Source organism: Dermacentor variabilis, chromosome 2 (genome assembly GCF_050947875.1).
Source record: "Dermacentor variabilis isolate Ectoservices chromosome 2, ASM5094787v1, whole genome shotgun sequence".
Taxonomy (NCBI): domain Eukaryota; kingdom Metazoa; phylum Arthropoda; class Arachnida; order Ixodida; family Ixodidae; genus Dermacentor; species Dermacentor variabilis.
In genome coordinates this window covers 7,727,255-7,753,084 of record NC_134569.1, presented here as the reverse complement: position 1 = coordinate 7,753,084, position 25,830 = coordinate 7,727,255, and the positions used below count along the sequence as shown (strand labels likewise).

Here is a 25,830-nt window from a genome sequence, read left to right as displayed (position 1 = left end):
CTCGTTCGCACGCAGATTCAAATACGGAGACACAAGCGCGGGCGAACACACAAACTCAAGTACACGCGCATGCACACTCAAGACGTGCACACCCATCTGCGTTCCCTCTCCCTCCTTGCTGCCCCTCAAGAAGCTACTGCGCGCAGGGTGAATCACACTTGCTCTGCAATTACAGTTCCAACGCCAGCTCTAATCAGCCACCTTACGGTTTAAATTTCGTGCTTCATGAAGTCAATAGGGCTATGATTTTATCTATACTGACTACAGGAGTGTAGTTAGTGTAGGAAGTCGCCATTTTTTACTTGGCTTAGAATAGTTTAGCTCCGCCTACCTACCTGTCGTGACGCTCCTGAGGAAGTTCCCAGCAGGCCCTGCTTCGCTGAGCACTATCGAGTAGCCCCACAAGCCATGACGAGGGTCCTGCATTATACATCTACACCTGTGCCTTATGGTGACTGTGTTGTGTCTCCTCTCGCGGAAGTCCTCCTTGTTCATCACGTTGCTCTTCAGCAAACCGTCGTCAGTATCACCAACAACTCTACCAGCCTTCAGCTCGTCAACTTAGGAATCGGTGACCACATCCTACCACAAGGCATAGCCTTAGGTACGCTGTCTTCCTCCCAAGTTTGCCTATTTTCAGCCTCGGCTGCTTATATTACGTCGTCTCCCGTTGACTCTTCTTTGCAGGCTGTTCTTCCTCAGCTCACAAACGTTATTGCTCCCGAACTTCAGCCTCACCACGCCAACCAGCTGCTCTCCGCGTTCAGCGACATTTCTGACTTGGGCCGCCCTTTCGGCCAGACCTCTTTCACGACCCACCATACTGAAATGGGTGACGCATACCCTATTCACAGGCGACTATACCGTCGGTCCTTGCACGAACGACAAGTCATTCAAACGGAGGTCGAGAAGATTCTCTCTCGATGAATCGTTGAACCATCATCCAGTCCTTGGGCGTCCCTGTTCTAGATAAAAAGGACGCGAGCTGGTGTTTCTGTGTCGATTACCGGCACCTCAACAAGATCACCAATAAAGACGTTTATCCCCTATCACGCGTTGATCACGCTCTCGACTGCCTTCATGGAGGGAAGTACTTTTCTTCCATCGACCTTGGTTCCGCTTACTGGAAGACTGTGTCGACGACATGGACCGAGAGAAAACCGCCTTTATAACACCCGATGGCCTATACAAGTTCAAATTTAGATCATTCGGCTTATGTAATGTTCCATCTACTTTTGAATGCATGATGGACACACTCCTTCATAACCTTAACTGGTTCATCTGTATTTGTTACTTAGATGACGCCGTCGTTTTTGCTCCTACATTTGCCACGCACCCGGAGTGCCTCTCGCTCGTTATTTTTGCTTTTCCCCAATGCTGGCCTTCAACTTAATTCGCCTAAGTGTCACTTCGGACGGCACTAAATTACTATCCTCGGTCATATTGTTCATTCATCTGGTGTGCGCCCAGACCCGGGAAAAGCTCATGCAGTACAGAAGTTTCCCGTGCCAACATGTGCTAAATATGTCCGGAGCTTCGTGGGCCTGTTGTCGTACTTCCGCCGCTTCATGCACAATTTTTCGGAGGTCACTCGTCCTCTGCTCTTCTGAGGGCAGATGCTTCATATTTTGGGGGACCTGAACGAGCAACTGCCTTCTCGAAGCTTATCTCTCTCCTTACATCTCGATTTCTTCTTGCGCACTTCGACCAGACTGCTTCAAGAGAAGTCAGCACTGATGCCAGTGGTCATGGAATCGGCGCCATTTTTTACCAACGTCAACGACGCCACAACCGCGTCATTGCCTACGCCAGCCGTCTGCTTTCTCCAGCTGAGCGGAATTATTTCATTACTGAACGTGAGTGCCTTGCTGTTCTCTAGGCAGTAGCGAAATCGCGCCCTTACCTATGTGGTCGGCCCTTTAAATTCACCACAGACCACCATGCGCTCTGCTGGCTTTCGTCCCTCAAAGACCCTACCGATCGCTAGGTCACTGGGCGCTACGCCTATAGGAATACACGTACACAGTTGCTTACAAGTCCGATCGTTTATACCAAGATGCCGACTGCTTGTACTGCCACCCAGACGATGTTCCTGCGACCTATGCTCCTGCTGTGTATTTTCTCTATCTGCTTAGCTGACCTTGCTACCGAACAGCGCCGAGATCCAAGCATACGTGGTATCATGGAAAAGTTCACATCTAGGTCATGTGTCCTTTCTCTTGGTATGCTCCTACTCAAGGACGGCGTTTTATATCCGCGTAGCATGTACCCCAGTGAATTAGATGGGGCTGGTTATTACGCAGCATGTTCGCACTGCTATTCTGTCCAAGCTGCACGATCTAACAACTTTTGGTCACTTCGGGGAATCAGTACGTACGACCGTGTCCGGCGACGATTCTTTTGGCCTGGTATGCACCGATCTGGCCGCCGCTACGTCACTTCTTGTGAGTTATGTCAACGCCGGAAGAAACCATCTGATCTCACTGTTGGTTTACTCCTACCTCTTGGCGTTCCTACCGAACCCTTCTATCGCGTTGGTGTAGATCTCTTGGTGCCTTTCCCCAGATCTGACTGATGCAACAAGTGTATTGCGTCGCAACACATTATACAACTTGGTTCGCGTTCACCAGAGCCCTTCCAACTGACGTAATCCAATTATAGGGTTTAACGTGCCAAAACCACTTTCTGATTATGAGGCACGCCGTAGTGGAGGACTCCGGAAATTTCGACCACCTGGCGTTCTTTAACGTGCACCTAACTCTAAGTACACGGGTGTTTTCGCATTTCGCCCCCGTCGAAATACGGCCGCCGTGGCCGGGATTCGTTGCTGCTAGCTCGTGCTCAACAGCCCAACACCATAGCCACTGAGCAACCACGGCGGGTAAACTTCCAACTGGCGTAGCCCACTTACTGTTGTAATGCACAACGTCATTGTTCGCCCAGGCGCTCCTCGTCAACTTCTTACCGACAGGGGTCACTCCTTTCTCTTTACCTCGGAGGACGAGGTCCTCCGAGGTATATGGAAAGGGTAATGGTTCCAGGACTTACTTTTGGAAAGGTGGTTGTTTGCTCTAGATCAGGGGTACAATCAGGACTCGATGGGAACCAAAGGTCAGTGGGTCGACTCGCATTGGGTGCTTGCAGGAAGACTACAAATGAAGCTGTGCAGGGTGATATGGGCTGGACTAGTTTTGAAGTGAGGGAAGCTCGCAGTAAAATTGAGTATGAAGCACGGCTGAGGAATATGGAAGAAAGTAAATGGGCTGGGGGAGTGTTGCGATATCTGTACAGGAAAAACATTGATTCGCAGTGGAGGACAATAACTAAAACTTACCAGCAAGTATGCGGCCTGTAGGGTGGGTAACACAGCAACAAAGAGGGTCAAGCTGAAAGTCAGAGAGGCTGAAATAATCTCATGGGTGGCGGCAATGGAAAAGAAACCTGCCATGAGTAACTACTTAAGAGGAAAAAACGAAATCAGGAAAGAAACCATTTATGATAACTCAAACGGAAGCTCATTACTTTTCGAAGCGAGATCGGGATGCCTTAGAACACGTTACTATAAAGCCTGATATAAGAAGGAAGAAGAAGCATGTGCTTGCTGCGGTAAAGCTAGGGAAAATATGGAGCATGGTTTATTAGAATGTGAAGACGTCTACCCAGCAGTCGATTTAATCAACACTGGCCTGCTTGAAGCCCTTGAGTTAAGCGGGAGCAGTGGAAAAGTAAACATGTCCGCAATAGGCATTAGTAAGAGGCGATGGGAGGATTGGTGGAAGAAAAGTAGGGAAACGACAAAAAACGGAGACGTACAAAAGCACAGTTCGCAATAGGGGATCAGAAAATTTGGCTGTGGAAGTCCATAGTGTTTTTTATTGTTTAACCTAGGTAGGACATTAGGCAGTATAACAGCAATAGCTTGGTGGCGCAACCCACCGCCCCGTCCCAAAGGGGATGCTCATAACATCCAGCCATCCATCCAGATGTGGGCGACTTCCTCCGTCCTTATTCTACCAAGCACAAATTTACTAATGCATGTCATCCGCAGACCAATGGTCTTACGGAGCGGCTTCATCGAATATTAACATACATGTTCTTCATATATGTTTCTGATGACCATCGTGACTGGGATACTGCTCGCCCGTTTGCCATATTAGCGTACAATTCATCACGCCACGACACTGCACGTTACTCGCCATTTTATTTATTGTGCGGCCGAGATTCAGTATTGCTTTTTAATACAATACTGCCTACCGCTCAAGAGTCCGTGTCTCAGCATACAAGCGATGTCATTGCTCGAGCCCAAGAAACACGCCAAGTTGCTGACCGTCACCTTTGTGCTTCTCAGAAAAAGAGTAAAAGCATTTGTGACAGTAGTCACCGGGACGCCGATTATATTCTCGGGGATCTTGTCCCTCTTCGATCTCCCACCCGCCGTTTCGGCCTCTAGGAAAAACTGATATCTCGCTACTCCGGCGCTTACCGGCTCCTCTGTCAGGTAGCCTACGTAACCTACGATATGACTCCGGTCACACCTACTACTCGCTCTATCCAGACTTCCCATGACGTCGCTCAGGTCAGCCGCCTAAAACGCTACCAGTCCTTTTCTGCCTAAAAAGCAGCGGGACGGCACTTCCACGCCAAGTGGAAATATGTTGCGCAGCTCTGCACAAAGCTGAGGAAGATGAGCACGAGCTTAGGTCTGAAGAAGTGAACGCTTTAATGACTAGCCTGATGTAGGCTTGGCTTTGTCAATTACTGTAAATTACTGTACATTCTGTAAATAAAAAATATGGGGTTTTACGTGACAAGACCATGATCTGATTATGAGGCATGGCGTAGTTGGGGAATCTGGAAAATTTTGACCACCTGGGCATCTTTAACGTACACCTAAATCTAAGTACACGTGTGTCTTAGCATTTCGCCCCCATCGAACTGCGGCCGCCATAATGTATATGCGCTACCCATCTTGCTACTTCTCTCAGCAAAAGTATTAGTCTAAACCTAACTTAACGGGAAGCTTTAGCTCCTACCTGGGAAATCATCAATCCTTTCTTCTTACAACCACTGCACCGCAATTCATGAGTTACGTTGAACTTAAAATAAACAGTTAAAATTAGATTTCAGAAAGCCAATTTTTATTTAGCTTCCACTTTTCTAAACTGTAACAAAATTCGAAATCTCCAGAACCAATTCTCAAAGTATACGACTCTGTACCTCAGCAAATAAAAACGATAGCGGAATTCTCTAAGCTGCTCCTAATATTTCATTTAATGCAGACAAAAATTATATGTCATATGCCACCCTGAAATACACCACTAACTCCTGAATATAGTATTCGCAAAATCTTAACAGGCATTGTAACTTCACATAAGTTATAAATTCATACAACGAATTTGTCCGATTGAGATGCTCCAAGGGATGCAGTTTAGAGGGATGCGATATCATTTTTCATCCTAACTAACGGATTTGTAAACTTCGTACTTCTTTTTCAAATTTGCTGATTTCTGATAATTCTTTTCAGTAATGCCATGGCCTAGATCAAGATTATTATTGCAGCGATCACTGTGATCTAACGCTCTCTCTTGAATGCAACAATTCTCATTCATATCGGTTGAACGATTTTCTCCTAGAATCATTTATGCGTTTTACATGTATTTGATCAGCCGGCATCGAAGAAGGGCCCGAGCTAAAGCTTCCTCCTATTAAATCACGCTGGTTATTAGAAAACACAAGAAAAATAACGCTGACTATACCGAAGGCCGCGGCTGCAGTTGTGCACAAATAAACAGAAAAAAACAACGAATAAAGGGAACCCAACGCAAGCTTTGCGGGAGCTGTTATCTCGGCCAGACATCTCACCCGGAATGCCAACGAGCTGTCTGGCAAGGCGTCTAGCAAAATCGTCGATTCATTGCAAGTCGAGCAAGTAGCAGGTTGTCTTCAAGATAACGCTGATACATAAGCGCGCTCGTTTCCAAGTGCCGAGGGGAAGCAACAGGCTCAGGGTGTGCTTCTTTTTATTGTGTTTTCTTCAGTTGTGCGTCATGGCATACGTCACGGTGCGAATTTCAAATCTTTAAGGTTGATACGCCACATGGTGGCGAAAAAAGAAACTAAACGCATGTCCAGAATTCCTGGGTATGGTCAGAACCCTTTATAAGTCATCCTATATTGTGTTACTCATTGTGATCATCGAAACATCTTTCGCGAATAAATCGAGAAATATTCTGGCATGTAATATTTACGAAAGGGGCTGCAGTGACTTTCGAAGCGCGCTGCCGAGGTGTGCCCACTTAGATGTCCCCTTGTTGTGGTCGAAGCGAGTGCATCGTGCACGTTATTATTATTAATATTTTTAGACGCGAGTAGCGTTATCACCTTTCGCGGATAAATCAAGGAATTCTTTAGGCATGTAAGATCCTCTGGGCTGAAATTCTCCACCATCAGACAGCCTCACAGCCTGCAGGATTATCTAATCTGATTACCTATTCGAGCTAACTTGTAGCTCGGACGTTTTAGTCAGAAGTTCGAATCCTCGATTTTTTTTCTTTAAACCTCAGTGTGGCAATCTTGAATTCACCACCTCCAGTACTCAAACATCTCCAGGCTTCGAGTGGCACCTGACACCGGCTAAAACGCCGAGAACCAGTGGGCCTGTACTAATCCAATCAGGAAGATCCACTGAGCTTCAACAAAGACACTCCCTCACCAGAAACGGAATTGGCCTCCCTGGTGCAGTATTCGGTCACTACCCCCTTCATGATTCCTACAATTAACCCATTGCCTTCAGTCCCCAGCAGCTGCGGAGCGTCTAACCAAGGCGGTAGTCAGACCTGTAACGCACCAGATGGTGCTAGACGATGAGCAAAACGTGAACAAGGTGAATGGAGGAGCCAACGTTTCGACAAGTGGGCTTGTCTTCTTCAAGGCGACCATATGCTTTCCTCGCCACAGTATATATAGGTGGGGCTCTTCCAAAAGGGAGGAGTGTGAGGCGGGAGGACGCGGAAACGAGGGAAAATGTGTTAGCGTGTCGAATTGAGAGTAAAGGAACGCTGTGTACAAGGTCAAAGCCAGGACCCCCCCCCCCCTCAGTCTGTCAACACACGCGCGTTAGCCGGCGTGTCAAGGGCGTCTCACACGCCGGCTGACAAAAAAAAAAAAAAGAAAGGAATGAAAGGGGGAAAGAAAAAGGGGGGGGGATACGCCCAGAAATCAAACTAAGTGTCGTTGCCTATAGCTTGAGCTTTAGCATAGCGAATAGATTCTAAAGCTGCCTGTGAAACGTTTATGCCTATTGGTTGCAATGTGTTGAACTTATGGATAAGGTATGATTCTCTGTATTTTCTTTCTCGTTCAGAACGGAAATTTGACTGTAAGTTGTAGAGTTTAAGTTCATCAAAGTTATGACCTGGTTGGTTGAAATGCTCGGCGACGGCTTTGGGAAGCTTTTTAGCTGTGTCCGCGCGATGTCCGTTTAATCTGGCGTTCATTGATTGTCCTGTTTCACCGATATATTGTTTCTTACAGAAGGAACATTCAAGCATATAAATCATCGGAACTTGTGCAAGGGAATCTAGATTTGACTTCATGTGTAAAACTATTTGCGGTGCTTTTAATTTTAATGTCACTTTGAAGGTGCCTGCAGGTTTTGCACCTAGGGCGACAACATGCTTTTATTACGGGGGAATGCTGCTGGCTGACTTTTTCGTGCACTAACATGTCTTTAAAGTTCTTGTTTCGGCGATAGGTAACCCTGGGTACATCCGGGAACACTTTTCGCAGACGCTCGTTACTTGATAATATTGGGTGGTATTTTCTTAGGATGTTGTTTATGTTTGGGATTGCATTAGAATATTTTGTTATAAAGGCCGGCGGTCTGTCAGATTCTAATGTGGGCTGTCTCTTCGCCAATTCCGACTGTCTCTCCAATCTTGACGCGGTATCATAAGCTCTATCGAGAGCAACTTGGGGATAGTTCCTTTCTACTAGCGTTGATTTAAGGTCATTTAGGTGGTGGATATAATCGTGGTCTTCGCTGCAGATTCTTCTCATACGTTTCGCTTGTCCTACAAAAACTCCTTGCTTGCAATGTCGCGGCTGATGACTGTTGTAGTCTAAATATTGCTGGCTATCTGTAAGCTTACGGTAAAGTGTCGTTCTCAGTTTTCTGTTTTCTATGTAGACCGTCGTGTCCAGGAAGTTGATCTGACTAGGAGAGTGGTGAGCAGTAAATTTAATACTCGGGTGAAAGCGATTGAAATGGCTAATTAAGTCGGTTAAGGCGCTTGTGCCGTGTTACCATATTATAAATATGTCGTCAATGTAACGAAGATAGGTGTGGGGTTTTAAAGGGTAGGATTTCAGCAGGTCTGCTTGAAGCTGTCCCATGAAAATGTTAGCATACGTGGGAGCGAATGGCGTACCCATGCTAGTGCCGAAAATTTGCAGGTAGTGTATAGAATCGAATTCGAAATAGTTGAGCGTGAGAACTAACCTAAGGAGCGATAAGTAAACTTCAGGAGCGTGCGCTTGGGATTGATTGCGAGGGATCTAGAAACGGCTTCAATTCCTTCACTCATGGGAATGTTGGTGTAAAGGGCAGAAACATCCAAAGTGACTAGAATAGCGTGGTCGGAAAGGATTTGGTTGGCGTTGATGCCGTCGATAATTCGAAGGAAGTGCGGCGTGTCTTGAACGAAAGCTGGGAGGGTGGTGGGTATGTTTGACAGGTGGTGATTTAAGAATTTAGATAGTGACTCAGTAGGTGTGTTGTTATTAGACACAATAGGCCGACCTGGGATTACTGCTGTAAATATTTCTTCCAGGAAGAAGATAAAAGCGGCCTGCTGTTTTGTTCTTGGGCATCATGAAGTGATATTCAGATTGCGTGATTAGTTCCCTGGACCGGAGCTCCGCTATTGTGCTTAACACAATATTGCTGTAATCTGAAGTTGGGTTAGAGTCAAGTTTTCTGTAATGGGTGTGGTTGCTCAGTTGTTTAGACGCCTCATTCTTGTACTTTTCTATAGGCCAGATTACGATACTGCCGCCTTTGCCTGCTGGTTTTATTACAATATCATTCCTTTTCGCAAGTTCTTTAAGGGTTTGGTGTTGAGCGGGGGTCAAATTTTTGCGTTTCCGGCAATGCCGCGTTAACTCTAGAATTTCCTTTGATATCAGTTTTAAGTATAAATCAAGGTCTGGGCGCTGTTCTAAGAGAGTCTCTATCTTCTTTTCCTACATCTGGTCTACCGAAAAAGAACTCCTTGATGCGCATGCGTCGTGAAAACTCTGTTATATCTTTGTGGAGTTCCTATTCGTTTACTGCGTTGTTCGTCGGACAAAACGTTAGACAACGTTTCAGGAGATCAACTTCTTCGGGGCTTAGACTCTTGTGCTAAGATGGTGCTAAGAATCTCTGGACACGGACAGGCCGCCAATGGAAACTGACCCTGGCAACCTTTAACACCCCAACTCTCTCGAGTGAGGCTAACTTAGCGGGAATCTCTGCGGAAATATCAGGTATTATTTGGGATAAGTGCAGCGGTGGCGTAGAGGCAGAACACCCGCCTCCCGTACAAGAGGTCCAAGGTTCGAATCCCAGTGCCACGCAATTTTCCATCGGACTAAAAAAGAAAAAAATCCGCGTGTTGATAAAATTGGATAAACAGGCCTGGAGTGTGGCCTCATCCCGGTGACCAGAACCGGTAACGCACTCCCTCACCAGAACAGGATTGGCCACCCTGGTGCAGTACTTGGCCACAACCTCCTATATGAACATACCAATCGAACCCCCACCCTCAGTCCACAGCAGCTGCGAAGCAACTGACCACGGCGGCGGTCAGACCTGCGACGTAGCAGAGGGTGCTAAGAATCCCTGCCTCCGGACAGGCCGCCATTGGAATATCAACCTGGCTACGTATAACGCTAGAACGTTATCTAGGGAGGCGAGTCTAGCAGTGCTATAGGAGGAATTAAAAGGCAGTAAATGGGATATAATAGGTCTCATTGAAGTTAGGAGGCCAAAAGAAGCATATACAGTGCTAAAAAGCGGGCACGTCCTGTGCTACCGGGGCTTAGCAGAGAGACGAGAACTAGGAATCGGATTCCTGATTAATAAGAATATAGCTGCTAACATACAGGAATTCTATAGCATTAACGAGAGGGTGGCAGGTCTTGTCGTGAAACTTAATAAGAGGTACAAAATGAAAGGTGCACAGGTCTACGCCCCCACATCCAGTCATGATGACCAGGAAGTCGAAAACTTCTATGAAGACGTGGAATCTGCGATGGGTAAAGTCAAAACAAAATACGCTATACCGATTGGCGACTTCATTGCCAAGGTAGGCAAGAAGCAGGCTGAAGACAAGGCAGTGGGGGAATATGGCATAGGCTCTAGGAATAGCAGGGGAGAGTTATTAATAGAGTTTGCGGAGCAGAATAATATGCGGATAATGAATATCTTCTTCCGCAAGCGGGATAGCCGAAAGTGGACGTGGAGGAGCCCGAACGTCGAGACTAGATATGAAACTGACCTCATACTCTGCGCTAACCCTGGCATCATACAAGATGTGGACGTGCTCAGCAAGGTGCGCTGCAGTGACCATAGGATGGTAAGAACTCGAATTAGCCTAGACCTGAGGAGGGAGCAGAAGAAACTGGCATACAAGAAGCCGATCACTGAGTTAGCGATAAGAGGGAAAATAGAGGAATTCCAGATCAAGCTACAGAACAGGTATTCGGCTTTAACTCAGGAAGAGGACCTTAGTGTTGAAGCAATGAACGACAATCTTGTGGGCATCATTAAGGAGTGTGCAATAGAAGTCGGTGGTAACTCCGTTAGACAGGATACCAGTAAGCTATCGCAGGAGACGAACTATCTGGTCAAGAAACGCCAATGTATGAAAGCCTCTAACCCTACAGCTAGAATAAAACTGGCCGAACTTTCCAAGTTAATCAACAAGCGTAAGACAGCTGACACAAGGAAGTATAATATGGATAGAATTGAACATGCTCTCAGGAACGGAGGAAGCCTAAAAGCAGTGAAGAAGAAACTAGGAATTGGCAAGGATCAGATGTATGTGTTAAGAGACAAAGCCGGCAATATCATTACTAATATGGATGACATAGTTCAAGTGGCTGAGGAGTTCTATAGAGATTTATGCAGTACCAGTGGCACCCACGAGGATAATGGTAGAGAGAATAGTCTAGAGGAATTCGAAATCCCACAAGTAACATCGGAAGAAGTAAAAAAAGCCTTGGCAGCTATGCAAAGGGGGAAGGAAGCTGGGGAGGATCAGGTAACATCAGATTTGTTGAAGGGTGGTGGGCAGATTGTTCTAGAGAAACTGGCCACCCTGTATACGCTATGCCTCATGACTTCGAGCGTACCGGAATCTTGGAAAAACACTAACATAATCCTAATCCATAAGAAAGGGGACGCCAAAGACGTGAAAAATTATACACCGATTAGCTTACTGTTCGCTGCCTACAAAGTATTTACTAAGATAATTGCAAATAGAATCAGGAACACCTTAGACTTCCGTCAACCAAAGGACCAGGCAGGATTCCGTAAAGGCTACTTAACAATAGACCATATTCACGCTATCAATGAGGTGGTAGAAAAATGTGCGGAATATAACCAACCTTTATATATAGCTTTCATTGATTACGAGAAAGCGTTTGATTCAGTCGAAACCTCAGCAGTCATGGAGGCATTACGAAATCAGGGTGTAGACGAGCCGTATGTAAATATACTGAAAGATATCTATAGCGGCTCTACAGCCACCGTAGTCCTCCATAAAGAAAGCAACAAAATCCCAATAAAGAAAGGCGTCAGGCAGGGAGATACGATTTCTCCAATGCTATTCACAGCGTGTTTACAGGAGGTATTCAGAGACCTGGATTGGGAAGAACTGGGGATAAGAGTTAATGGAGAATACCTTAGTAACTTGCGATTCGCTGATGATATTGCCTTGCTTAGTAACTCAGGGGACCAATTGCAATGAATGCTCACTGACCTGAACAGGCAAATCAGAAGGGTGGGTCTAAAAATTAATCTGCAGAAAACTAATGTTTAACAGTCTCGGAAGAGAACTGCAGTTTACGATAGGTAGTGAGGCACTGGAAGTGCTAAGGGAATACAGTTACTTAGGACAGGTAGTGACTGCGGATCCGGATCATGAGACTGAAATAATCAGAAGAATAAGAATGGGCTGGGGTGCGTTTGGCAGTCATTCTCAGATCATGAACAGCAGGTTGCCATTATCCCTCAGGAGAAAAGTTTATAACCAGGTGTGTCTTACCAGTACTCACGTACGGGGCAGAAACCTGGAGGCTTACGAAAAAGGTTCTACTTAAATTGAGGACGACGCAACGAGCTATGGAAAGAAGAATGATAGGTGTAACGTTAAGGGATAAGAAAAGAGCAGATTGGGTGAGGGTACAAACGCGAGTTAATGATATCTTAGTTGAAATCAAGAAAAAGAAATGGGCATGGGCACGACACGTAATGAGGAGGGAAGATAACCGATGGTCATTAAATGTTACGGAATGGATTCCAAGAGAAGGGAAGCGCAGCAGAGGGCGGCAGAAAGTTAGGTGGGCGGATGAGATTAAGAAGTTTGCAGGGACAACATGGCCACAATCAGTACATGACCGGGGTAGTTGGAGAAGTATGGGAGAGGCCTTTGCCCTGCAGTGGCCGTAACCAGGATTATTATTATTATTATTATTATTATTATTATTATTATTATTATTATTATTATTATTATTATTATTATTATTATTATTATTATTATTATTATTATTATTATTTGGGATATCATGGGCCTTAGTGAGGTAAAAGAAATAGTGAGGCTTATACAGTGCTGCCTAATGGCTACATCGTCTTCTATAGATGACTGCCAGGTAGTAAGTTATACGGGGTAGGATTCCTAATACACATGGACATAGCGGGCAACATTGACGGATTCGAGAGCATTAATGAGAGGGTAACAGTAGTCGCAATAAAACTTAATAAGAGGTGTAGATTAAAGGTGGTACACGCCTACATTCAAACCTCCAGTCACGATGAGGATGCGGTAGATCAGTTTTATGAAGATGTATAATTAGCCATGAGAAAAGTGCAAACTAAGTATACTGTAGTAATGGGCGACTTCAATGCAAAAGTGGGAGAAAGCCAGGTCGGTGAACAAGCAATTGGCAACTACGGTGTCGGTTCTAGAAACAGTAGAGGAGATGTGTTAGTAGAATTCGCAGAAATGAATAAGCTGCGAATAATGAACACCTTCTTCAGAAAGCGTAGCAAAAGAAGTGTACCTGGAAAAGCCGTAAGGTGGAACAAGGAATGAAATTGATTTCATACTTTCTGCTGATCCCAGCATAGTGCACGATGTAGAAGTGCTAGGAAGGGTAAAGTGCAGTGATCATATGTTTGTGAGGTCTAGAACTCACCTCAATTTGAAGATGGAAAGAGTAAAATTAGTCAAGAGCAAACAAGCCAGCCTAGACGCAGTCAGGATAAAAGCGGACCAATTCAGGCTGGTACTTGCAAACAAATATGCAGCCTTAGAACAGCGAGATGTAGATGACATAGCTGACATGAAACCGTAGCTAAGCTGGCTTCAGAAGCAGCAATTGAAATGGTAGGCAACGCACCAAGGGAACCTGTAGGTCAGCTGTCTCAATTAAGAAATTCGCAGGTGCGAGTTGGAATCGCTTGGCACAGCACATGGGTAATTGGAGATCGGAGGCAGAGGCCTTCGTCTTGCAGTGGACTTAAAGTACGTTGTTGATGATTATGACGAGTTTTTGCCTCACCTTAGCTTTTTGCACTTTAAGTTCCTTGTTCTCTGTTACAACGGCCTGGATTACTTATTTCAAGGCAAAGTCCTTAATTTCCTGTTTCAGTACTTTTAGTTCTTCTAGACTTTCTTTTATCTCTCCGACTTCAATTATTTCAGCGCGCAATTCGTCCACAGCTTTCTTTTTCTTGACATAGGGGCTTCCCGCTAGGGGGCTAAGCAGTGCTGACGCACTTCGCATGGGCTCCTGCATTTTTCGGCAATTTTCCGGGCTTTTATTCATCGAAACTGTGGCATCGAGGGAAGCGGCACGGGAAGCGGTACCGGAGGATATCAAGCTTATGAGCGGTACGTGGAATTCCCGTCATTTTTTGCCGTTTGAAGGTTTCACGCCACGCTAACGGAGCTAACCCTACAAGGCTAAGCGGCCAGCCGAACGCGCGTGACCCGTGACCCGCGGAGCGTGTCCCGTGGCTCGTGAGCGCTCGTGAGCCGCCGCTCGCTTTCTTCGAGAGCGACTTGGCGCTGCCGCTCAGTACCAATGACTGAGGCATCCGACGCAGCAACAACTGCACGAGAACTGAACCAGGAAAACAACAGCACTGAAATGCAGGTGCACACGATACGAGAGCAGCAACAACTGGCAGCGGAGTGGACGTATGACGATAGCAGCGGAAAGGCGATAAACATCCAGGAAAAATGGCACACATGGGAGAGGAGAGGCAAGAAGACTCATGTGCATATAAAACCCACAGCCGAGGAAGCAGACCAACTACGAACGCAGCAAGCCGGAGCAACAATACCTATTGCGGGAAACATGGCACATTATAGAAAACCGAGACTTCCGCCTGTGCCAGTGGACGACGCGAAGATTATCTACAGACCTAAGGCGGGATTACAACTCTCTAAATGGACATTGGTGGCAGTGACACATGCCATCGGCCGAGCTAGCAAGTTGTCCCAAAAAGACTTCTATGACAACATCCGGATTCAAGTGCAACATGTCGAGAATATAATAATCGCAAGTACACCAAACAAAGACATGGCGTACGACATGCTCCTCAAGATAACCAGCATCGAGCTTGGAGGGTCTATTTACGAAGTTAAAGCACATGTCAGGACACCAGAGGGCATCAGCGAAGGCGTAATCTACAACATCCCGCCAGGCACGTGCGAAGAACTACTACAAGGACTACGAGTATCCGCAAGATACACGGTCCTCGCAGCACGCATGCTGGGAAGATCGTCTAGAGCACCCATCTACTTCGACGGACCGCACGTCCCATACAACATTATATATAAATGCTGTGACTACAGCTGCAAGCCATGCAGGAAATCCGTGCAATACTGCAGAACCTGCGGAGAACTAGGGCATCGGCAAGATATCTGCCCGAAACCACTTACCAACTTCTGTTACATGTGCGGGTGGAAAATCAACCGGAAGAACATGACTGCCAACCTAGTTGTAAAATCTGTCAACAACCCCATGAGACAGCAGGAGAGGGGTGCCGACACAAACTGAAACCAAATCCACCAGCGTACAAGACTAGACTGCAATGGGAAAACAAGAACCAAGAGTAGCAACGCAGGTGGAACTCAGCTTCAGACTCAGACTTCCCGGCACTATCCCGCATCAAGCAATACCTCACTACACAGTGCACGCAGATCCAGAAGTGGCTTCAAATCAACAGGCGATGAAGCAAACAATAGACCCCGATCAAGATCACGCTCTGGATCGCGTACACGCAACCCACAAAAGCGAGTCACGTATGCAGACGCTGCAGGAGGAAACGCACGAGCACAAGAACCCACAGAAACCGAACGAGATCTGCGAGCACAACTCCAATATCAGCAAGCCCTCATTGACAAGCTCATACAAAGGTGCAAAGAACAAAACACCGCCAATCAAGCCTCAAAACCTCAAGGAAAACCAAACATCTCACCGCCCCTTACGGAAGAAAGAATAAAAGAAATTGTAACAATGGAGGTGCAGAAGCAGATACAGGAGGCCATGACCACTTTTGCAAAGGAGATAACACAACAGCTCCAGCAACACATCACCGCTCAGCTGGCCCCTATCCATGCTACCCTTCAAGACCTCAGCAACTTCATGTCCTATGTCAAGCAGAACCATGTAACGAGAGCCACAGTAGAAAAGCTGCTCAACAACACCGACACGGCTCGCAAGAAAGCACGTAAAGACCTCCACAATGCAGCATGACCGGAATCCATGGCCCGGGGCGAAAACAACGATATCGGACAAGATGGCGAGTAATACCAAGAAGATATTACCACAACTCCCAATGAAGCTCTGGCAATGGAACTGTCGCTCTATCCGAACCAAAAGAACAAACCTCCAAGAACTGACCAAACTGGAACAACCAGATATTATCGCCATCCAAGAAATTTATCACACCAATCTGCGCATACAGGGGTATGATACACACACCGGATCTCAAAAAACAGCCATCCTGACGAAGAAAAATCTCACCACGCAAGGTCACACAATCCAGGGAACAACCGTGGAACACACCCTAGTGGAATTTCTACCTGAGAAGAAGACACACCGAAGACTATACGTACTATGCTTATATAGTCCACCAAGGGACCCATTATCCGACTTTGTAAACTTCATCACGCAAGCCAGAAGACTATCCAAAGGCCATAAACTCGTAATAATGGGGGATCTTAATGCCCCACACGCAGCATGGGGTTTCCAGCACACGACCAAGAAAAGAGCGCGAGTGTACCATTCGGCACAACAGAATCACCTCACCTTCTGTAATGATCCTAAACTAACGACTCGAATAGGCAACAGTGTGTCCAGGGACACAAATCCCGACCTCACCTTTACAATAGGAATATCCAAGGCGGAATGGACCCGACTGGAAGAAAATCTCGGCAGCGACCGCCACATCCTTCAGCGTGAAATCCTGCACCAAAGAAGCCGAGCAGAACCGGAACGGCAAAGCTGACGGACTGGAAGGCCTTCCGAGAACATGACATAGAAAAAAACATCGAAAATATTGAAGAGGGGCTTACCGAAGTGGTCAAGGCGGCGGAGAAGCATACTAAAGCCATCCAACTCACAATGGACACGCCGGCCGTAGACTCTGACCTCCTGCATCTTTGGGATGCCAGAAGAGGACTACTGAGGCGGTGGAAAAACATGAAACTTAACCGCAAACTGCAGAAACGGATTGCTCACATAACAAAGCAAGCAGAAGAATACGGAGATCAACTGAGCAGTCAGAACTGGCATAAGCTGTGCGACCTACTTCAAGGCACACTCAGCACGAAGAAGACCTGGCATATACTGCGTGCCCTTCTAGCTACCACCAAAACCAAGACTCAGCAAAGACATGATCTCAAGAAAATCATTAACTCCCATCCAGGAACTGAGAAACAAATTCTGGAAGAAATCAAGCGTAAACTTGTCGGAGACAACGCCCCCAAGGTTACCGATCCCCGACCGTACAAAGGCGAACCAAATCTCACCCTCGACAGCCCTTTCACGCTTCCTGACCTCCATGCCGCGCTTGCCAAATTGACCCGCAACACATCGCCAGGAAATGACAAGGTGACCAACAAGATCCGACGAAACCTCCCAGACAAGGCCCTAAATGGACTCCTCGACTACATGAATAACTGCTCGGAAAAAGGTAAGCTCCTGGCAGAATGGAAGCACGCAGAAGTCATTATGATCCCAAAACACAACAAGCCACTACAAATCAGCAACCTACGGCCCATATCCCTTACTTCCTGCGCCGGAAAGCTTCTCGAACACACGGTTCACGATCGCCTCACCACATACCTCGAAGACTCAGGACTCATGCCTGACACAATGTTTGGCTTCCGACAGCACCTCTCAGCCAAGATATACTACAGCTCAAGGAAGACGTCCTGGACTACCTAGAACGCCACAAAAAGTTCTCTATTGTAGCAATAGATGTTAAAGGAGCCTTCGATAATGTGAAGCATGAAACAATCCTCCAAAATCTCCATGACACAAACTGCGGAATCCGGACCTACCCAATACGTACACTACTTTCTCAAAGATCGCACGGCTACGGTGGGTATCGGCAACATCCGAAGCGACAAGTTCGAAATGCCCAACAAAGGAACTCCACAAGGGTCAGTCATTTCACCTTTGCTGTTTAATCTCGCCATGATTAAGCTCCCACAACGACTCGAAGGAATCGAAGATTTAAGCCATGCAATATACGCCGACGATATAATGTTATGGACAAAATCGCCCACAACGGCCAACAGCAAACTACCCTCCAAGAGGCAGTCAATCAGATAGAACAGTACCTCTCAAGTTGCGGGCTCCAGTGCGCCCCCGAAAAATCAGAGCTACTTATACTCAAGGCAAGGACCCGGGGAAGACCACCAACCTACGTCGCTCCAGATCCCAACGTCAGACTCAATGGAATCGATATCCCTCAAGTTGGCTCACTCCGCGTCCTTGGCCTCACAACACATAACGACGGTTCTGGCGTAGCTAGACTTCCGAAGCTTCAGAGGACCGTAACACAAGTAAGACATCTCATTCGGCGTATAACCACCCAAAGAAGAGGACTTAAACTGCAAGAAACCGTCCAATTAATCCAAGCACTCCTTATAAGCCGGATCACATATGGCACCCCGTATCTACTCCTCAAGAAAGCTGAAATTGAAAAACTCAACATCATCACCAGAAAAGCAATCAAGAGCGCACTAGGACTACCCAGTACGACCTCAACCACGACACTCCTAAAGCTTGGCCTCCATAATAACTGGCAAGAAATGAGTGAAGCGCGCAGAGCCAGCCAGCTGGAACGCCTTAAGCTGACTCAAACAGGCAGAGCAGTACTTCGCAAACTCGCATACAGCGAAAACTTCATAGCACACTCAGACGCGAAAGCCAGAGCGCTGAGCAAGAAATACTCAAAGGACCCCAACACGAGATATACAGATGCGGCAATATACTCAGGTAGAAGAGCATACGCAATTACCGTGACCAACAACCAAAGGAAGGAGCTAATCGCTGCCACCATACCGGCCAGAAATCCAGAAACGGCGGAGGAAGTGGCCATCGTCCTCGGCATCGCCACGTGCAAAGACACAGCAATCATCTTGAGCGACTCGCAAACGGCGTGTAGAAACCTATGAAAAGGCCGAATTTCTGCCGCAGCAGTGAAGATTCTGAAAGAAATAACAAGACGCCAAGAACTACCCGAAACCTACGTCGCATGGACCCCAGGCCACGAACACCTGGCAGGAAACGAAGCAGCGCATGCTGTCGCCCGAGAGCATACCAGCCGGGATTTCCTGCCGCACGGTGTCCGGAAAGCGACGAGGGTGGAGGACGTTCCCATCAACTACGCCGCAATATTGCAACATTACCGACTGGAAAGAAGACAATATCCTCTACCACATCCAAAATTAAGCAAGGAAGAAGCCACCGCCCTCGGCAGACTGCAAACGAATACTTATGTACATGGAATTATCATGCACCGAATGCGCCCCACCGAATTCTCAGCCTATGCCGATATTGTGAGGTACCAGACACCCTCCAACACATGGTGTTGGTGTGCCCACACCGCGAGAACAACAGTCAAGATGATGCCCCAGAACCGCTACAAGCGATCGAAGAAACGTGGGAAGCGATGTTAAAGGCCCAAAGCCTGGAAGATCAGCGAAGTCTGGTGGACCGGGCCCGGGCTGCGGCATTAGCCAACGGCTTTCTGGACTAAGAGAGCCGCCCACCTAGGGTGAAGAAAGAACACTTTCTCGCTGTTTCACATAATAAGCGTTCATTCCTCCTCCTTGACATAGGGCTTCAGGGCTATAGTACTATTTCACGGGTGTAAAGACTAGAAAAGTTTCAGATGCAGTTTGGTGCAGTCCGGCAGCAGTACGTAAATTTGAGTGGGAGGAAATCTAAAGGTATAGCGCTTACCTGCAAAGCAGATATATCTATTAGTGATATTAGTGATTAGGGATTTGCAGCTCAAAGCTAACAGTGCGCTGTTTTTCTAGGCTCCGGCTGCCCTGAGGGTGAGCAGCACTGGGTTTAACGGCGTCGGCTGAATTTTCTTGGTTCCTGCGGATTGCCGATCAACGCGACACGTGCCGTACTACCTCGTTCCATGTTTTGAAATCGCCATCTCATCCGGTACAATCAGCAGTTCACCGGTCCTGTTACTGCTCGTCGCCTGCAGCGCCCTCTAGTCGGCTGTTCTGTAAGAAGGATCGCCTACGCCGACCGAGCGGGATTTGCAGCCCAAAGCTTCGAGCTAACAGTGTGCTGTTTTTCTAGGTGAGTGTTTAGCAATGTGCCGCTTTAAGGTCTTTTGAATCGCTAACTGGCTGCAATTCCCCGTTGTGTCCACTGTCATTGACTGACTAGTTATGGGTATTGATTTGTCCACTTACCGCGCCCGGATTGGCTGTTTCGTTCAACCGAGAAGAACTGCGGAGCCATGCAGCCTTGTGTGGCTCCGGTCGTGCTCCTTTGGTAGGCGCTACTTCGTGGGTGGACGCCTACTACTTTTACTTCTCTTTTTCATTTACTGATCTGTGCGGGAGATATTGAGGTTAATCCGGGTCCGGATAAGACTGACCAACTTGTGACATTAATGAAGGAATTTACAGTGTCAAACGAGCGATTTCACAAGGAAGTGACAAATAAACTTAAATATATCCACACTACTGTGACAGACGTCAAGAGGCGACTCTCGAAAATTGAAGAACGACTTGAGACTGTTGACAACTTGAGTGAAAGCGTTACGGCTGTCGGTTCTGCTCTTCAAGAATCTAAAGTGCAGTTGAAGAACATAGAGCAGAAACAGATTCAACAAGTAAACATCGTTGTGGATGACCTGATAATCGAATGAGGCGAAATAATCTCGTATTCAAGGGTATTCCCGAACAAGCTGCTGAAAAGTGGAGCGATACGGAAAAGCTTATTTGTGAATTTGTCACGGCAAACCTGAGTATCGAAGCAAGTGAAATAAAGCGAGCCCATCGAGTCAGTCAACGTAAACCCGATTGCACTCGGCCCATTGTAGTTAACTTTCTGAGCTTCAAAGACAAAAACAATATCTTGAAAAACTTTTTCAAACTAAATGACCTCGCAACCCCTCGAGTCTGGATCGAGCAAGATTTTTCACCGCGAATGCGACTAATCAGAAAACGCTTCGTGGTTTCGCACGCGCGAAGCGCCAGCAGAACGAAAAATATAAATTGCAGTTTGACAAGCTCATAACGGGCAACGGAACTTTCGCAGCCGACCCTTCAAGCAATGAAGTGGTCGCCATCCCTAGGCTCCGGCGAATGGCAATTGACGTTTCAATGCAGATGACAAAAAACTGTCTATTATTGTGGCAAATTTTAGAAGTATTTTCAGAAAACAGGATCACCTTTGTGCTTTTGTTAAGTCCTGCTCAGCTGATATAATACTGGGAACAGAGACATGGCTGTCTTGCGATGTGTCCGACAATGAATTATCTCTTTCTAAAAACTTTATTTTGATTCGCAAAGACAGGGTAGTAACATGAGGCGGTGGTGTTATAATTGCAGCAAAAAAAGAATTTCAAGCACGCCTATTGACACGGGTTCCTCTATTGAAATTTTGTGGGTCATACTTCAGATCTCACGTGTAACTTGTGTCGTTGGTGTTTGTTACCATCCTCCAGACTCGCAAGACACGTTCATTAATTGCCTTAACGAATCTCTAAGCTTTGTATGTAACAAATTTCCCGGCTAGGCTATTATTCTTGCTGGTGACTTTAACTACCCTGGAATTAACTGGAAGACGGTTACAGCTGAAGGCGGCCCAAGGAAAGCAGAGTTTAAGGATTTTCTTGACGTCATTTCTTCTTACGGGTTAAGCCAAATAGTTTCCTTACCAACACGGGGGGATGCTATCTTGGATCTTGTGCTGACCACTGAACCTGTCAACGCGTCTGTTCATGTGTTAGATTGCATTAGTGACCACAACGTCCTTCACTGTGAATACGATATAAAGCGCAAAACAAGTGTACAGGAAAAGAAAACCATTTATGATTATGCGCGAGCAAATGTTGAAATGATCACCAGCGAGCTCTCGGCGTTTTGTGTGGAATTCTTGAGCGGGATGCATAATCATGATAGCAATGATAACTGGATGACTGTTTGTAACAAGCTGACTGAACTTAAAGAAAAGTACATGCCAAAAATACAAATAACTCTGTCTACTGGAAGTGCGTGGTTCACCTCTCACGTAAGGCGCTGTATAAATAAAAAAAAAAGCGCGCTTATTCAAAAGCTAAAAATTCGACATCTGATGATACCTGGAAGTGTTATCGGGAACAATCCAAGTTATGCAAAACAGAAATTGAAGCAGCCAAAGACAAATTTTTCAACCATGATATTTCGAACATGTTAGCCCACAACACAAAAAAATTCTGGAAAGTAATAAACGCCAAACCATCATCATCAGGCTTCATTTCCATAAAGAAAGACAGTGAATTCCTTCCATCATCGGAGGTCGCTACTGCATGAAATTATTTCTTCTGTTCTGTTTTTACAAGTGAACTTCCCGTTCCGGCTAACATTGAACTCGGTTCTGTTACCGCCATCATGAGGGATATCGTTATCACCCAAAAGGGCATTGAAGCTGCTATTGATCGTCTTTCTAACAGCTCGGCTCTCGGTTCAGACGGAATCTGTCCAAAACTACTAAAGATGACTAAACCAGTGATATCTCGCATTTTCGCCGCTCTTTTTCAACAGTCTATTGATTCAGGATCTGTTCCTGACGAATGGTAAATAGCTAAAATAATTCCAATCTTTAAGTCCGGTGACCCGTCATCTGTCTCAAACTACAGACCTATTTCACTGACCAGTATTCCATGTAAACTTTTAGAACACATTATATGATCAGCAATTATGAAATACCTAACTGATCACAATCTCCTCTTCATTAACCAACACGGGTTCCAACGGAGTCGCTCATGTGAGACGCAGTTATTCGAGCTAATCTCTGACCTGTACCAAGCAATCAACGACTCCTCACAAATAGACGCCATATTTATTGATGTTGCGAAGGCTTTTGATAAGGTAGCTCATAACAGTTTATTATTGAAACTTCGCCATTTTAATATAAATAGCAGGATAACGAATTGGATTAGTAACTTTTTAACTAACCGGTACCAAATTGTAACTACTAATGAATTTTCTTCTCCGCGATCACTAGTTAAATCCGGAGTGCCGCAGGTATCTGTATTGGGACCAATTTTATTCCTGCTATACGTCTACATCAGCAATAATATTAAATCTACAATAAGACTATTTGCAGATGATTGTGTAATTTATGGAAGAATAATTAACTCTTTCGACAATGACATTTTGCAACCTGACCTCGCGAAAATTACCGACTGGTGTAAACTGTGGCAAATGGAAATAAATGTTTCAAAAACTAAGGCTATAGCTTTCACTAGATCTAGTAAACCTAGGGTTACCCATTACGTGATGAACGACATTAGTAGTACCCATGCGCAAACTATAAAATACTTTGGAATTCATTTATCTTCAAACGTTTCATGGAATCATCACATCGATGCGATTACTAGCAGCGCGCGTAAAATCCTTGGCTACATTAGGCGTAACCTTTACTCGGCAAACAAGTCCACTAAATTATTAGCCTATACGACGCTAGTTCGCTCGAAAATGAAGTACGCGTCTTTTATTTGAAATCCGCATCAATCGTACCTCATAAACAACCTTGAGTCGGCCCAAAACAAAGCAGCCCGCTGCATCACGAAAAATTATTCACGAACTTCTAGCATCACTAACGTAAAAATATTTCTAAATCTCCCCTCGCTAGAAAACCGAAGGCTGATAGGACTTCTTTCCCATTTTCACAAGCTACATCACTGCAGGTCGTCTTTCAGCGCATGCCACATCAGGCCCGCCCATCGTATCTTCCCGCGCCTTGATCATTCCTTTAAAGTGCAGCCCGTTCTTGCGCGCACTAACTTTTTGAGACACTCGCCTCTCTTTCTCGCTATATATCATTGGAATATGTTACCAAATGAAATCGTGTCAGCTCTAAGTCACGATGACTTCCTAGCTAAACTAAACCAGTACTTTGACGTACTAACATAGTATTTTCTTGCTCATTTGTTATAGGCATCACCGTGTTGTTGCGCGCCTTTTTTTCTTTTATTTTATTTGTTTATTTTTTATTTATTTATTCTTTAGCCTTATTTTACTTTTTTTTCACCATATTTTTATGTTCCTTGCGCAAACGGTTTTGTTCTAGGTTAGCGCAGAGTCACTTGTACGGCATAAAATTTTTTTCTGCTTGTGCTTTTCATTGTGTCATGCAGTATCTGCTGATATGTGTACGTTTTTAACAAGTATTTTTCCTTGTATAAAGTGACCAAGTAACGTTGATTTTGTGTAACACCCATTTTAAATCTATATGTATCTATGTATGTATATGTGTCGTTGTATTGCTCTTACTGGCTTCTTTTTGTTTGTTTTCCTGTTTTCCCGCTTGTGTTCTTTTATGTAGCATGCATCATCTGTTTAAATGCGTATACTGTATCTATCACTAATTCATTGTAACACCCCTACGCAATGCCCGCATGGGCCTTTAGGGTACCTGAATACAAGAAAGCTGCGTTCTCACGATGCACTTCTGCCGAACTGTAAGCCATGGTCGTCGACGCGGCGCTTTTCCAGGCCGGCCGTGCTGCCCTCTTGTGGTAGGGAAGGCGCCAAGGGAACCACGTAGGTGTCCGATAAGAGCGTGGTGACACCGCACTCTTAATACAACTTTTTCCACGTGCGGCAAATCCAGCGACGAAAACGATCAGCTGCAAAGCAGATATATCTTTTAGTTGTGTGCTCAAGATGCACCGCTGCATCTGCTGCCACAAGCCGTAAACCACAGCTTCAGCTGTGAACTTTTACGCCAGCATTTGTACAAGTATTCCTTGTCCTAAATAAAACAAATAATGATGCCAGTTTTGCTGCTAATAATTATTTCCCTTTGTTCTACTTCATGCATGCTGTTATATGTACGTATTTTCTTTTGTTCCTCCATCACTCAATGCTACGGTTGTCATGTTTCCACAAATAAAGGTGCGTCGCTCGACCTGAGCTCTCCCGATACAAGACCCTCTTCTGTAGTTCTCTCATTTTGGATGCGATAGTTGGCTCGTCCGAAGCATTCATAACTGTGCGTGTGATCGAGAAAGTAAGTGTGATCGACAACGCTGAGCGTCGTTACGAAGAAATAAATGACAAAATACGAAGACTCAAGAATCGAATCCAGGCAACTACAGCGAAATAAAACTTGGTCGAAAGCGTTTCGCAAACGGACAATCGTGAAGCGCGTAGGCGTTTTTTCATCGCTATAAACGAAGATAGGTGGCGTAAAATTAGGGAAGGTTTGCTTTAATTAGTCTTCGCGGCATAGAATAGAGAGCGTGAGGCCGATTTTAAAATTCCATTAAAGTGCCGACTGCTAGGCGTTGGGTGCAGGAAATGAGACGGCTGGGCTTTTCTTTTTTAGTTGATCCGGTGAATATTTCTCTTTGATTGTTGAAGCTTTGTGAAGTGCCATAAGGTCCATGCAATCATGGCACTTGTTATGCAACTCCCGGGCTTAAAAATTAGGAAACGAGCTCTAGCTAATTTATTACAAACTATCCAATTCAGCTTGGAGTGGTGCAAGTAGCAGATAAGGGCGTGATGAAAGCCTCTCGCTCTGGTATAAGCGAGAGGCAGCGAGCCTTGGCCACGCCCTCGACCTGTTTGCAAACGTTTCTCGACTGTTTACCGACAGGCTAACGAGCTGTATATAGGTGGTCGGCGGAGAGTTGTGTACTCTGCCCAGCATTCCCTCCCGCCGCAAGCATGTTCGTGCCAGGAGCGGCCGCGAAATCATTATCGGGCTCCATTACGCGATTGGCTGCTGGTGAGCATCACCGGTCGCCGATGTGATGCCAGCGCTCCTTCTCCTCCGGTATGTGCGCCCGTG

At 45.9% G+C, this 25,830-nt stretch overlaps 1 long non-coding RNA gene across 2 annotated transcripts; it reads left to right on the top strand.

Moving 5' to 3' along the window:
• Window positions 1-14,022: 14,022 nt before the first annotated feature.
• LOC142570805 (uncharacterized) lies at window positions 14,023-24,806 on the top strand. Of its 2 annotated transcripts, none has more exons than XR_012825685.1 (3): window positions 14,023-14,159; window positions 19,836-20,115; window positions 24,528-24,806. It is a non-coding gene; the product is annotated as an uncharacterized LOC142570805 (long non-coding RNA). The 2 variants fall into 2 exon arrangements; XR_012825684.1 differs by having other exon boundaries at window positions 24,443-24,806.
• The last annotated feature ends 1,024 nt before the right edge of the window (window positions 24,807-25,830 follow it).